Source organism: Ahaetulla prasina, chromosome 4 (genome assembly GCF_028640845.1).
Source record: "Ahaetulla prasina isolate Xishuangbanna chromosome 4, ASM2864084v1, whole genome shotgun sequence".
In the NCBI taxonomy this organism is placed as follows: Eukaryota; Metazoa; Chordata; class Lepidosauria; order Squamata; family Colubridae; genus Ahaetulla; species Ahaetulla prasina.
The window spans coordinates 72,918,164-72,933,127 of record NC_080542.1 but is presented as its reverse complement, the minus strand read 5'-3'; the positions used below and the strand labels follow the sequence as shown (position 1 = coordinate 72,933,127).

Genomic DNA, 14,964 nt, shown 5'->3' with positions numbered 1-14,964 from the left:
TCCCCATCTATTTTCCTGGAATTGAGAGGGCCGGATGCAATAATCTTATTTTCTTAATGTTGAGTTTCAAGCCAACTTTTGCATTCTCCTTCACCAGCATCAAGAGGCTCTTTAATTCCTCTTCGCTTTCTGCCATTAAAGTGGTATAATCTCCATATCTGAGGTTGTTGATATTTCTCTTGGCAAACTTAATTCCAACTTTTGATTCATCTAGTCCCACCTTTCTCATGATGTACTCTGCATATAAGTTAAATAAGCAGGGTGGCTCCAGTGACGTCACCCTCCTGCTGGGTGCTCTAACAGAGCACTCCGTGTTAGAAGATTGTAAAACTCAGTGAAACAGAAAAAAAATCACTGTTCACTGAGCTTAGCATAATCTCTGGGTGAAAGAGGTTATCAGAGTTGTGGAAGAGTGGCAGGTCTGACAGGGGGTTTGCTCTCAAGAGCGAATTTTCCTGGATTTATGACCCCACCGAATTCCACTCCCTCCAACTTCAGCACACTCCTGTTTTTATCAGGAAAAAGGAGTGGGAATGTCGCTTCTGCTCTAAAGGACTTATTAAATTGATTGATATTCTAAGCAGACGGGAATTTCACAAGCGTTCGATCTTTGATGAAGAATCAGCACGGCAAGTACCGACTCCCTTTTTGAAACTTGAAACCTTTCTTTGTCTTTGATTAATTGACTTTTAAAATGGCGTCTGAAAGTGAAAGTAAAAATTTTTAGTACGATGAAGCAGCGTTATTTGTGGATTGTTACAAACGGAGTTTTTTTTATACTGAAAGGAGGGAAGGAGAGTTATTAAGTTTGAATTCCTGATTCTTTTGAAGACAGAATGGCAGCTAAACCTTTAAAGCCTTCTGGAAGAAGGGGATCTGAACCAAGTCTTGAGGAAATATTGAAAGAACAATTAAAACTTTCTGAAGATAGGCAAAAAGAGATGATGGAGAATTTTAATGCAAAAATAAGAGAAGATATTCTCATGGCAGTTCAAGGACTGAGTAAAAAAATTGAGGGATTGGAAGTGGAAATGGAACAGATCTCTCAGTCAAATAAGCATTTAGAAGACAAAATGAAAGGTGTTCAGAAAAAAGTGGATCAAAATGAAGATCAGGTTGTGATATTACAATATAAACTTATGGAAGGAGCTCTTAGAATTCGTGGTATGCAAGAAGAGCGAGGAGAAGACTTAAGAAAAATTATATCTGAAGCATTGGCTGAATTTATTGAAGTGGAACCCCAAGAGGTAGCTTACCAAATTGATAAAATATATAGAGTTAATTCCTGGATTGCAAGACAGAGAAAGCTTCCTCGGGACATTGTGGTTTATTTTGTGAAAAGGACTATGAGAAATCAGATTCTGCAAGTTTCATATCAGACAACTTTAAAAATTGGAGAACAGGAGTTGAAGGTGTTGAAAGAGATTCCTTCAAAGATGTTAAGAGACAGGAAGGAATTTGCTTTTTTTACACAAGAACTTAAAAAACATCAGATTCAATTCAGATGGGAGGTGCCAGTTGGACTGACAGTATTCTATCAAGGAAGGAGATATAGAATTGACACTGTTTTAAAGGCAAAGGATTTTCTTTCTACAGTTTTGAAAGTCGAAATAGAAGTGATAGAAAAACTTCAAGAGACTCAAGAAGGCATGGTGATCCAAGAGTCTTTATTGCTGCCAGTATTAGAGGAACCACAAGAGCAAAGGGTGACAAGAGGAGCCCTTAAGCATAAAGAAGAGCAACAGTCTCAAAGTAAAAGTCAGGATCCCATTATGGAAGCTGTGGGAGGAGCTAGACGGAAGATACCGGAGGAGGAGCTTCCGTTGTCTGCTTCAAAGCTTCAGGAGGCCAGTAATGGCAAATAGAATCTTGTCATGGAATGTTAATGGCTTGAATTCAGCTCAGAAAAGAAGGAAAATATTTCACTACTTGAAACAATTTAAAAATGATGTGATTTGTTTGCAAGAGACACATATAAAATTATCAGACCAAAAATATTTAATTAATTCAAAATTGGGTAACCATTTTGTTGCATCAGCTTTGGAAAAGAAGCATGGAATTGTTGTATATATCAGGAAGGATATACCAGCTAAGTTAATTGAGGCAGATATTCAAGGAAGATTTATTGCTATTGAACTGGTGATAGATGCAAAAGACTTTGTTGATAGGTATTTATGCACCTAATCAGCAACAAGAAAAGTTTTACAAAATGTTACATGAGAGGTTGACCCTCTGGGATTATAGTTCGTTTATTTTATTAGGAGACTGGAATGGAGTAATTGATACAAGAAGGGATAAGAGAACCTCCTCCAAGAAGATACCTATACATGCAAAATTACCAAAATCCTTTTTTGAAATGATGGAAGACTTTGAGTTTAGAGATATATGGAGGTTACGGAATCCAGATGAGAGAGATTTTACTTTTTTTTCTGATAGGCATCAATCTTTTTCACGTATTGATTTTATTTTAATTTCTAATGACTTGCTTTCTAGGGTGAAGAAAACGAAGATATTTCCGAGGTGTTTAACTGACCATAGCCCAGTATGGATGGAATTATTACAAGGGAAAAAAGGTGGTAGAACATGGAGGTTGAATGAAAATCTGTTTAGATATGAGGATAATGTAAATTATTGTAAGAAACAGTTAAAAGAATTTTTTGATTTTAATATGTACAAAGGGACACCCATAGGAACTGTGTGGGAGGCGAGCAAAGCGTTTATTAGAGGGATATTGATTTACTTGGACAATAGGCAAAGGAATAATAAACAAAGGCAGCGTAGGTATTTGGAAGAAGAAATTCAAAGGAAGCAACAGTTATTAATTCAAAACCCACAAGATCATAAACTTAAAGAGGCTATAAAAATATTACAGAGTCAATTTAATATGTTAATGGCAGACCAGGTGGCAACGAATATACAATATGCTAAACATAATACCTTTTGTAATGCAAATAAACCTGGGAGATGGTTGGCATATAATTTAAGGAAGAAACAGAAAGCACGTGTCATACAAAAAATAGAATATAAAGGTAAAGAGATATACCAACAGGATAAAATTAAAAAGGCATTCTCAGAATTTTATACTGCACTATATGCAAAAGACAAAATATTGAATAGGGACATTTATGATTATTTGAAAGATTATAAGGTTAATATTCTAACATTAGAACAGAGGGAGGAGTTGAATCGGCCGATAGCTACTGGAGAAATAGTGGAGGCAATTAAACAATTAAAAATGGGGAAAACCCCTGGTACAGATGGTCTTACAGCAACTTATAAAAAAACACAGGATGAAATATTAGGCCCACTTAAAGAATTATTTAATCAGATACAATTAGGAGTGGGAATACCCCCGTCATGGAAAACATCTTTTATTTCACTGATACCAAAAGAGGAGCAAGACTGCTCTAAACCTGGTAACTACAGGCCGATTTCACTTTTAAATAATGATTATAAGATTTTTGTAAAAATAATAGCAAATAGATTAATGTTAGTTTTACAACAAAGAATTCATACTGATCAATCTGGTTTTATAAAAGGGAGGCAGATGAGGAATAATGTTAGACAGATTATTAATATATTGGAATATTTGGAAAAGAAGAATACTTCAGCGGCACTTATTTTTTTGGATGCAGAGAAAGCCTTTGATCGATTGCATTGGGATTTTTTATTTAAATTAATAGAGAAAATGCAATTTGGAGACTGTTTTATTAGAATAATTAAAGCGATTTATGGAGAGCAAACAGCACAGATTATAGTAAATGGTAGTTTGACAGAAGTTATTAAGATTGCGAAGGAACGAGACAGGGATGTCCCTTATCACCATTATTGTTTGTTTTGACTCTGGAACCATTATTAGATAAAATACGAAATTAATGAAAATAGAGGTATTAAGATTAGACAATATGAGTACAAAGTTAGAGCTTTTGCAGATGATGTAGTGGTTACATTAACGAATCCTATAAATTCAAGTAGATTTTGTTGGAAGTAATTGATAAATATGGAAAGGTATCAGGATTTAAAATAAATCAGAATAAAACAAAAGTGATAATTAAAAATATGTCTATACAACAGAAACAAAAACTAGAGGAAATGACAGGATTTGAGGTAGTAAAAAGGTTAAATATTTAGGGTCTATATTAGCTCATCGAACAAGAAACTTTATAAGAATAATTATGACTTGCTATGGCAAAAGTTCAGAATGATATGAGTGGCTGGAAGAAATTGCAGTTATCCCTATTGGGAAGGATTGCTATTAAAATGAATGTGTTACCTAGATTTTGTTTCTGTTCCAGATGATACCAATAATTAAAAGGATAAAAATTTGGAAGATTGGCAGATTGGGATTAATAAATTTATATGGCAGGGTAAAAAGGCGAGGTTAAAATGAAAATAATACAGGAGTCACGGAAAGAGGTGGTTTAAGAATGCCTAACTTTAAATTATATTATGAAGCAGTAGCCCTTTCAGTAATAAGTGACTGGTTTAACTTAACAGAGGAAAGAATTTTGAATATAGAAGGTTATGACTTGTTATATGGATGGCATGCGTACTTATTTTATGGAAAAAAAGTGGATAGGGCTTTTAAGAATCATGTGTTGAGGAGTGCTCTTTATGGTCTGGAAAAATATTCCTATAAATTAGAATACAAGATTCCTATATGGGCGAGCCCTAGGCATGCAATAGAGAATATAAATATAGAACAGAAACAGGAAATGATTACTTATAAAGAACTTTTGTATGTTGAAGGAGGTAGATTGCAATTAAAATCATTACAGGTATTAAATGAAGAAGGGAGGAATTATACTTGGTTTCAATATGGGCAAATAAGTGCTAGATGGAAAGAAGATCAAAAAATTGGTATAATGCAAAGGGAGGAAAATTTAATAAAGCAAATTAGAAATCAGACCCAGGAGCATATAAAGAGATTGTATAATGTGTTGCTTGAAATAGATTCGGAAAAGGATTTGGTAAAGGATTGTATGATAAAATGGGCACAGAATATTCAGGAACCAATAATGTTGGAAACATGGGAGAAAATCTGGGTTAGAAATGTTAAGTTTACACAAGCACAGAATTTAAGGGAAAATTTTTATAAGATGTTTTATAGATGGCACTTAGATCCCAAAAAATTATCATGTATGTATCCTAATATCCAAGCGAAATGTTGGAGGTGTGATTGTGATGATGCTACATATTTTCATATTTGGTGGACTTGCAAGAAAATTAAGGTCTTTTGGATAAGAATTTGGTGGATTATTCAAAATGTACTGAAGAAGAAGATAAAGTTCCTGCCACAATTTTTCCTTTTGGGAATTATAATGGATTGTACAGGGATTGAGACTAAATTGATTCTGAATTTAATAACAGCAGCAAGACTGTTGATTGGACAATACAATAAGAAAGAAGAGATACCTACAATAGAAGAATGGATATTGAAAGTTATTAATTTGGCTGAGATGGCTAAATTAATACGCAGGAAAAATATTTAATTGAATGGAAAAAATGGATTGATTATCTACAAAACAGATATCAGATTAAGAAATATCAGATTGCCTTTGAATAATTAGAAAGTTATTTTATGTAATGGGGAGGGGGTTGGGAGATGAAAAGCTTTGGATGTGGTTATTTGGATTGGAAGGGAAAATTTTATTCTATGCTTGGTTTATGTATAACAATACCTTGTGATTGACCCGGGAAGCCGGGGGGGGAGGGGGGAAGGGTTTTTTTTTTGTTTTTTTTTTGGGAGGGAGGGGGAAAAAAGGGGGGAAAATGTTTTTGTTTTTTAAAACTCTTTCAATAAATAAGCAGGGTGACAGTATACAGCCTTGCCAGACTCCTTTCCCAATTTTGAACCAATCAGGGTTCCATGTCCAGTTCTCACTGTTGCTTCTTGACCCGCATATAGGTTTCTGAAGAGACAAATAAGATGGTCTGGTACTCCCATCTCTTTAAGAACTTGCCACAGTTTGTTGTGATTCACACAATCAAAGGCTTTAGCATAGTCAATGAAGAAGAAGTAAATGTTTTTCTGGAACTCCCCAGCTTTCTCCATGATTCAGCGATTATTGGCAATTTGATCTCTAGCTTGTAAGATTTTAAGTATAACCTTACTAGCATGTGAAAGAGTGCAATGGTGCGATAGTATGAACATTCTTTTTTTTAAGTTTTTTATTTTTATTTCTCATAAATATACATAAATGTAGTCTCTTAGCCATTATTAATCATATATATTATCTTTTGACTTTCATATTAGTTCATTCTCCATCCTAAAGATTTAAAGTATACTCGGAGTTGCTCTTCTACCATTCTATATCTCCCTTATTTCACAACAACCCTTCTTCTTCTTCTCCCCTCCTTTCCCTTCCCTCCCTTCTTCTATCCTTTCCCACTTTCTTCGTTCCTCCTCTCCTTCCCCTCCTCTCCTTCCCCTTCCTTTCCCCCACTCCTCCCCTCTTCCTCCCTTTCTAATCCTCTCTTCTATTCTTATTTCCCCTCCCTTTCTTCCTTTCCTTTTCCCTTCCTTCTCTCTCTCTCTCTCCATTCCTGTTTTCTCCTCCTCTCTTCTTCCTATCTGTCCCTCTACTCCTCTCTCCATTCCCTCTCCATTGTTGTGTTTATTTTCAAGATGGTATTCGAGAAACCCCAATTCTCTATTTACATCCATTTTCCTTTCAATTTCTTTTCTATTTTGCTGGTTCCTGGTTACGCATATGTCATCCTTAATGTATATTTGCATAGTAACAGTTTCTCCATTTTCCCCCTCCTTCCCCCCTTTTCATTTACTCAGGTGTCATCTGGATTTCTATTCCTTTTCTGTTTTTTCTCTCAATTACTTTTGCCAAGTGGTCAAATCTGAACTGATTTACTACTGGTTCTCTGGCTGTGCATGTGCACTTTGTGTACACATGGGCAGTGTGCACCATGCACCAAATGCAAGGTGCACACCAAAAGGAGGCATGGGGTAAGTAGAACAGCGTGTGGGGTGGGATGATCAGCTTTGGCACATGGGATGATCAGCTTCGGCCGAATAGGTTGTAAAAAATGCTTTTAAAAGTAAAAAAAGAAAAAGGCTCTGACGATCGCGCAGCTCAGATCGTTAAGAGGAACTAAAGAACCTCTTGAAAGAAGAAGAGTGCAAAAGTTGGCTTGAAACTCAACATTAAGAAAACTAAGATTATGGCACCCGGTCCTCTCAATTCTGGGAAAATAGAATAGAATAGAATTGAATAGAATAGAATAGAATAGAATAGAATAGAATAGAATAGAATAGAATAGAATAGAATAGAATAGAATTTTTTATTGGCCAAGTGTGATTGGACACACAAGTAATTTGTCTTGGTGCATATGCTCTCAGTGTACATAAAAGAAAAGATAATAGATGGGGAAGAAATGGAGGTAGTGACTGATTTTATTTTCCTGGGCTCCAAGATCACCACAGATGGGGATTGTAGCCAAGAAATTAAAAGACACTTGCTCCTGGGGAGGAAAGCTATGGCAAAGCTAGACAGCATACTAAAAAGCAGAGAGATCACCCTGCCAACAAAAGTGTGTATAGTCAAGGCTATGGTTTTCCCAGTTGCAATGTATGGCTGTGAAAGTTGGACATAAGAAAGGCTGAGTACCAAAGAATTGAGGCCTTTGAACTCTGGTGCTGGAAAATACTCCTGTGAGTCCCTTGGGCTGCAAGGCGATCAAACAAGTCAGTCCTAGAGGAGATCAACCCTGACTGCCTTTTAGAGGCCCAGGTTCTGAACATGAAACTCAAATACTTTGACCACTCAATGATAAGGAAGGACTCACTGGAGAAGAGCATAACGCTGGGAAAGATTGAGGGCAAAAGAAGAAAGGGAATGAGGTGGCTGGGTGGAGTCATTGAAGCAGTAGGCATGAGCTAAAGGGATTCCAGAGGATGGTAGAGGACAGGTCTGTGGAATATTATCCATGGGGTTACAATGGGTCGGACACAACGACAATAAACATTTTCACCATTCAGAAACGTGTGCCACATTTTTATACAAAAATACAGAAATTGATAAGAAGAACCAAATAACTCAAAGAGAAAGCAGAAAGAGCAGGTAAATTCAGCAGGGGCTGAAATAAATCAGCATTCAGCCAGCCTATTAACATCTAGAGATAAAAAACAAAACAAAAGTTCAAAAAGTGAAGTTAAAATTCCCAAGTTTGCCTACAAAAATGCTTTGCTGGTAGGAAGAGATTGTAAAAGTCCCTTGCCTTCCAGGTGCTCCCACAAGGAGTTGCAGTCTTCAAGATTCCCCCTCCTGGGTAGGTCCACAGCTGTCCAAAAATTATCTTTGGTCATTCCCAAGTACCCCCATCCAACTCCAGGGGCAGAGCTGCCAAAGAACCAGCTCTGGAAACAAACACAGCAGGTCGTGAAAGAAAAACTCTTATCCTACAGCAGCCATCTTGGGGAAGAGTCAACCAACAATAATAATAATTGACAAAGTAGCAACAATGCTACATTGGAAGATCTGCAAAAAATATCAATTGCCTGCAAGTAAGAACAAATGGAACTATAAAACAGAGAAAGTGATAGATCACTCTGGGACTTTAGAATTCAAGCAGACAGGCATTTGCCACATAACACCCCAGACGTAGCAATTTTCAATATGAAAGAGAAAAAAGTCTGAATAGTGGACTTGCCAGTACCTGGAGACAGCAGAAGAGAAGAGAAAGAACTGGAGAAAATCACAAAATACAAAGACCTGTAAATAGAAATAGAACAACTGTGGTAGAAGCCAATCCATTACACTCCACCTTGAAACAAACAACCTATTCTCTAATAAACAATTTGGTTTCAGAAAAAAATTGTCTTGTAACTTACAATTTCTCCACTGCAAAAACATATGGACTACCAACCTTGATCAAGGAAAAGCAATAGATGCAATCTACATAGACTTTTGCAAAGCTTTTGACTCAGTAGTACATGATAAACTTCTCCTCAAACTAAAATCCTACGGAATTTCAGGACCTCTTCACAATTGGATAAATGCCTTCCTGTCAAACAGACAAGTGGTCAAAATTGGCAACGCTCTATCAAATCCTGTTCCTGTCAAAAGTGGTGTTTCCCAAGGTAGTGTTCTTGGACCAATGCTCTTCATACTATACATAAATGATCTCTGTGACCTTATCTCAAGTTATTGTGTTCTCTTTGCTGACGATGTCAAACTATTTAATACCACTAACAATACTTCTACCCTTCAAGAAGACCTTGACTTTGTTTCCGATTGGTCTAAAACTTGGCAACTCCAAATCTCAACCAGCAAATGCTCAGTCTTACATATTGGAAAAAAGAACCCTATCAACAAGTACAAGCTTGATGGTCATTACCTTACTGACGACCCCCACCCTGTCAAAGATCTTGGAGTTTTCATATCAAATGACCTAAATGCCAAAGCCCACTGCAATTACATAGCAAAAAAGGCTCTAAGAGTTGTAAACCTAATCTTGCATAGCTTCTTTTCCAAAAACACTACACTACTAACTAGAGCATACAAACATTTGCCAGACTTATTCTTGAATACAGCTCATCTGTCTGGAACCCATACCACATCTCTGACATTAATACAATCGAACACGTCCAGAAATATTTTACAAGAAGAGTTCTTCACTCCTCCGAAAACAACAAAATACCTTATACCACCAGGCTTTAAACCCTGGGATTAGAAAACTTAGAACTCTGCCGACTTCGACACGACCTGTGTTTAACACACAAAATCATCTATTGCAATATCCTTCCTGTAAAAGATTACTTCAGCTTCAATCGCAATAATACAAGAGCAAACAATAGATTCAAACTTAATGTCAACCGCTTCAAACTAGATTGCAGAAAATATGACTTCTGTAAAAGAGTTGTTAATGCTTGGAACTCATTACCTGACTCCAGAGACTGTACTCAAAAATCCCAAAATCCTCAACCAAAAACTGTCTACTATTGACCTCACCCCATTCCTAAAAGGACTATAAGGGGCGTGCATAAGAGTACAAAAGTGCCTACCGTTCCTGTCCTATTGTTCCCTTCATTATATCAAATTTAATTATATCAAATTAATTTAGCTGTTGCATACTTTTACATATATAATGTATATATATGTTTTCTGAGGTTTTCACGGGTGTTTGTATATAGGTCTTTGGTTGTTCGGGTTTTCTCCCGTGTAAAATTGAAAGTGTCTTGGCGACGTTTCGACGAAGTCTCATTCGTCATCTTCAGGCTTCAGCTTCGTGCTTCTGGCTCCCAGAAGCACGGCTGAAGCCTGAAGATGACGAATGAGACTTCGTCATCGCCAAGACACTTTCAATTTTACACTATATATATATATATATATATATATATATATATATATATATATATATATATATATATAATGATGTGTTGTTTTTTTATATCGATGTTTGTGTATACTGTTGTGACAAAATGAAATTTAAAAAAAAAAGAAGCAAGGAAATGTAGTTCCAATAGTAATAGGTGCCTAGGATGCAATCCCAAAACAACTGGAGCATTCCTGAATACCTTAGGCATTAACAAATTCACCATCAATCAATTGCAAAAGGCAACTTTTGGAACAACTTATGTGATGTTATCTGTAACACCCAGATCTGCCTATCCCAAGTCCTTGGAAAGGACACAATAGGTAGGCAAAAATGTCAAACCCATTCTGAATATTTGGCTGGCTGGGTGATGAACAACAGCAATAATAATGTTATTATTAAATTATTATTGCCACATTAAATTATTATTGCCATAACTATTCGGCTTTGTAAAAATATCTGAAGGACAGTGAAGCTAATATACCATGAAGGTTTACTGAGTACTGAAGAGACCAACTGACTTACAAGAAAGACCAATTGAAGTACAGAAAAAAGATGTGGCAAAGCAAAGTATTACGTTTTAATTCACAAGCTAACTTTCATTAGTTTCATAAAGAATTAGAAAGACTATAATTGATGCAATCCATGTCAGGTCTTGGTCACTTCTCCAGAAGACTTTTGCCCAGAATTAATCTTTTAAAAGTAGTATCAGATCACCGAATCTACAAAATAAAAATGGTCTCCCAACACATATTTTCATTATATTGGAAGGTAAATAGTTGCTGGTGCATTTGTGGCTCTTCAGAATGTGCATTAGTAATACATTTTCACTTGCATATTTTTGAAATTCTTAGATTTTAGAGGAGTCACAAAGTCTGCCGTTTTGTATGTGTAGATTGTTGGTGAATGTAGAAAAGAGGTGGGACTTGGATTACATGTCACCACTGCTGTTTTTCCCCCTTTGCCTTGTAAATGCTAATGTAAATATATCATTCGGGCTTTTTCCCCCTTCTCTTACTAGTACTCTCTAATGTTACCCAGTATGTTTGGTGACATTGTGGTATCACAAGAGCCATGGTAGCACTGTAGTTAGAATGCAGTATTGTTAACTAATTCTGTCAATTGCCAGCAGTTTGATTCTCACTGGCTCAAGGTTGATTCAGCCTTCCATCCTTCCAAAATCAGTAAAATGAAGACCCAGATTGTTGGGGGCAATATGCTGATTCTGTAAACTGCTTAGAAAGAGCTGTAAAGCCCATTGTTGTTGTTGTTGTTAGTTGCGAAGTCGTGTCCGACCCATCGCGACCCCATGGACAACATTCCTCCAGGCCTTCCTGTCCTCTACCATCCTCTGGAGTCCATTTAAACTCATGCCTACTGCTTCAGTGACTCCATCTAGCCACCTCGTTCTCTGTCGTCCCCTTCTTCTTTTGCCCTCAATCTTTTCCAGCATTAGGCTCTTCTCCAGTGAGTCCTTCCTTCTCATTAGGTGGCCAAAGTATTTCAGTTTCATCTTCAGGATCTGGCCTTCTAAAGAGCAATCAGGGTTGATCTCCTCTAGGACTGACTTGTTTGATCGCCTTGCAGTCCAAGGGACTCACAGGAGTCTTCTCCAGCACCAGAGTTCAAAGGCCTCAATTCTTTGGCGGTCAGCCTTTCTTATGGTCCAACCTTCACAGCCATATATTGCAACTGGGAAAACCATAGCCTTGACTATATGCACTTTGGTTGGCAGGGTGATGTCTCTGCTTTTTAGTACGCTGTCTAGCTTTGCCATAGCTTTCCTCCCCAGGAGCAAGTGTCTTTTAATTTCTTGGCTACAGTCCCCATCTGCGGTGATCTTGGAACCCAGGAAAATAAAATCTGTCACTACCTCCATTTCTTCCCCATCTATTTGCCAGGAATTGAGAGGGCCAGATGCCATGATTTTAGTTTTCTTAATGTTGAGTTTCAAGACAACTTTTGCACTCTCCTCCTTCACCCACATCAGGAGGCTCTTTAGTTCCTCTTCGCTTTCTGCCATTAGAGTGGTATCATCTGCATATCTGAGGTTGTTGATATTTCTCCTGGCAATCTTAATTCCAATTTTTGATTCATCTAGCCCCGCCTTTCTCATAATGTGCTCTGCATATAAGTTAAATAGACAGGGTGATAATATACAGCCTTGTCGGACTTCTTTCCCAATTTTGAACCAATCAGCGATTCCATGTCCAGTTCTCACTGTTGCTTCTTGACCCGCAGACAGGTTTCTCAGGAGACAAATGAGATGGTCTGGTACTCCCATCTCTTTAAGAACTTGCCACAATTTGTTGTGATCCACACAATCAAAGGCTTTAGCATAGTCAATGAAGCAGAAGTAGATGTTTTTCTGGAACTGCCTAGCTTTCTCCATGATCCAGCGTATGTTGGCAATTTGATCTCTAGTTCCTCTGCCTCTACGAAATCCTGCCTGTACTTCTGGTAGTTCTCGCTCCACATACTGCTGGAGCCTAGCTTGTAGGATTTTAAGCCTAACCTTACTAGCATGTGAAATGAGTCCAATGGTGCGATGGTTTGAACATTCTTTGGCATTGCCTTTCTTTGGAATTGGAATGTAAACTGACCTTTTCCAATCCTGTGCCATTGCTGAGTTTTCCAAATTTACTGGCAAATTGGGTGTAGCACTTTTACTGCGTCGTCTTTTAAGATTTTGAATAACTCAGCTGGAATACTGTCTACTCCACTAGCTTTGTTGTTGTAAAGCCCTATGAAGCTGTATATAAGTCTAAGTGCTATTGCTATTGCTAATATCAGATTTCATGTTTCCATACAGTCACTTGAGTATCAACAGTAGGAATAGATATATTTACATCCTATGTTGCTATACATAAAATTGGTATAGAATTATTGTAAGAAATTAGTATTGTAAGAAACAGAAAGAAATGTGTCTTACCTTCTGTAGCATGAGTTCAAGCCTAAACATTGAGTGTTCAGACACTGCATTAGTCCAGTGCAAAAAACCTGACTTTAGATCAGGATTTGTAAGCATTGTGAACACAGGTATATATCACATGTTTTTATTCAGGGAGTGAAGAACATTCAGAAACATACCAGCTGTTGTTTTGCATTTTGCTTTTTACTTTAAGTATTTTTTGCTCAGATCACCTGATCTACATTTTGATTCATTCATGATAAAGCTGATATGACAAGGAGGCCTTGTTAGACCAAGATCCTGAAGGACTGCCCTGGAACTGAACTTTATATCATGTTTTTCATTAGCTGTCCTCCTTATATCCATGTGGAATTATCCATTGGGCCAACATACAGTCTTTCACTTAGTTTCTCCTACCCATCTTAACAGTCAGTGGGCAAAAACCAATATGTGTGGAGAAGTAACCTTGCTCTTTGCAATGCTGGTTTCTGCCAAACTATCCACAGTGATCTTCTGTTAGGTTTTCAGCCACCGGGAATTTTTGAAAGAGTTGGAGGAAAATGTTTACACAGAGGGGTTTTTTTCCTTTTCCTCTTCATTTTGATTACTGCTGTGCTGAGGTTAGCTTCGGACTGGTGGACCTTTGAGAGTTGTGAAAAGCATAGAAAGACAAGATCAACAGCTGGATATGTGATCTGGAAATAAATAGAAACTTGTCACTTTCTAGATCCCTCTTGAATGTCTTTTTGCTTGCTCTTTATGATATCTGAATGAGATAGTAAAATGAATTTGGAATGTATAGAGCTTTGCTTAGTGGCTGATTTTACTTATCTAGCAAATTTTCTGAAGAACATTTGGAGATGTTCAATACATAAAGCAACAGAAGATGACTGCCTAATCCAACCTCATTGGATCTCTGTCTAAAATATTTACAACATACTGTAGCCTAATTGTACTGCAGTAGATAGTCCCTTGGAGATGAGGTTAGAATTGATTGACAAACATTAAAATTCTAACTTAACATGATTACCATGTTTATATGAAGGCCTTTTGTTTAGATCATTACCAGTCTTACTTCAAACTGTACCATGCCTGTATGTGTAGGCAGACACAAAATGAATTCTTGGTGAATCATTATATTTAAATTCTAATGATTCCATGGACATTTCATAAATGTTGTATGCTTTTTTTTCCCATTTTTTCAAATTTCAGTAAATTCTGAAAATCAAAATTAGGTAAATTCCTCGTTACCAGAAACTAATTTCCTACAACTTCAGTGATTACACAATGATGTAAGTTCTCACTAAGGTCACATTTATTCTAATATATATATTATCAGAGTTCAGAAATAACATTTTCAGCACTGTCCAATCAATAATTAATCTTAAGATTGTTAAAGTTCTGCATTTATCATACCACAATAGAAACATCTGCAATCCTGAAGTATTCTTGAGCATGAAACTCAAGAATATCATCACAAGTTGTCATAGAACAAGAATTCCCCTTTCTTAATTTAATGGAACATTAATTTGACCTGTTTTATTTGTCACTTTTGATATCTATTCCACAACCAGTATGTTAGACCTCAGGTATATAGTTCTGAAAAACTTGTATTTTCAGAGATATCTTCTATTTCATTTTTGTGAAATATGCTTCCTCTTATTTTTCTGCTATTTGATAAAAGTATTTAGAACAAAAAATTATCTACTTTCTGCCTTCTT

General features: G+C 36.7%; 1 protein-coding gene across 8 annotated transcripts in view; it reads left to right on the top strand.

Annotated features, from left to right (window-relative positions):
- BMPER (BMP binding endothelial regulator) overlaps positions 1-14,964 on the top strand; it is a 589,367-nt gene that overhangs the window by 451,481 nt on the left and 122,922 nt on the right. The gene's annotated exons all lie outside the window — the stretch shown is intronic.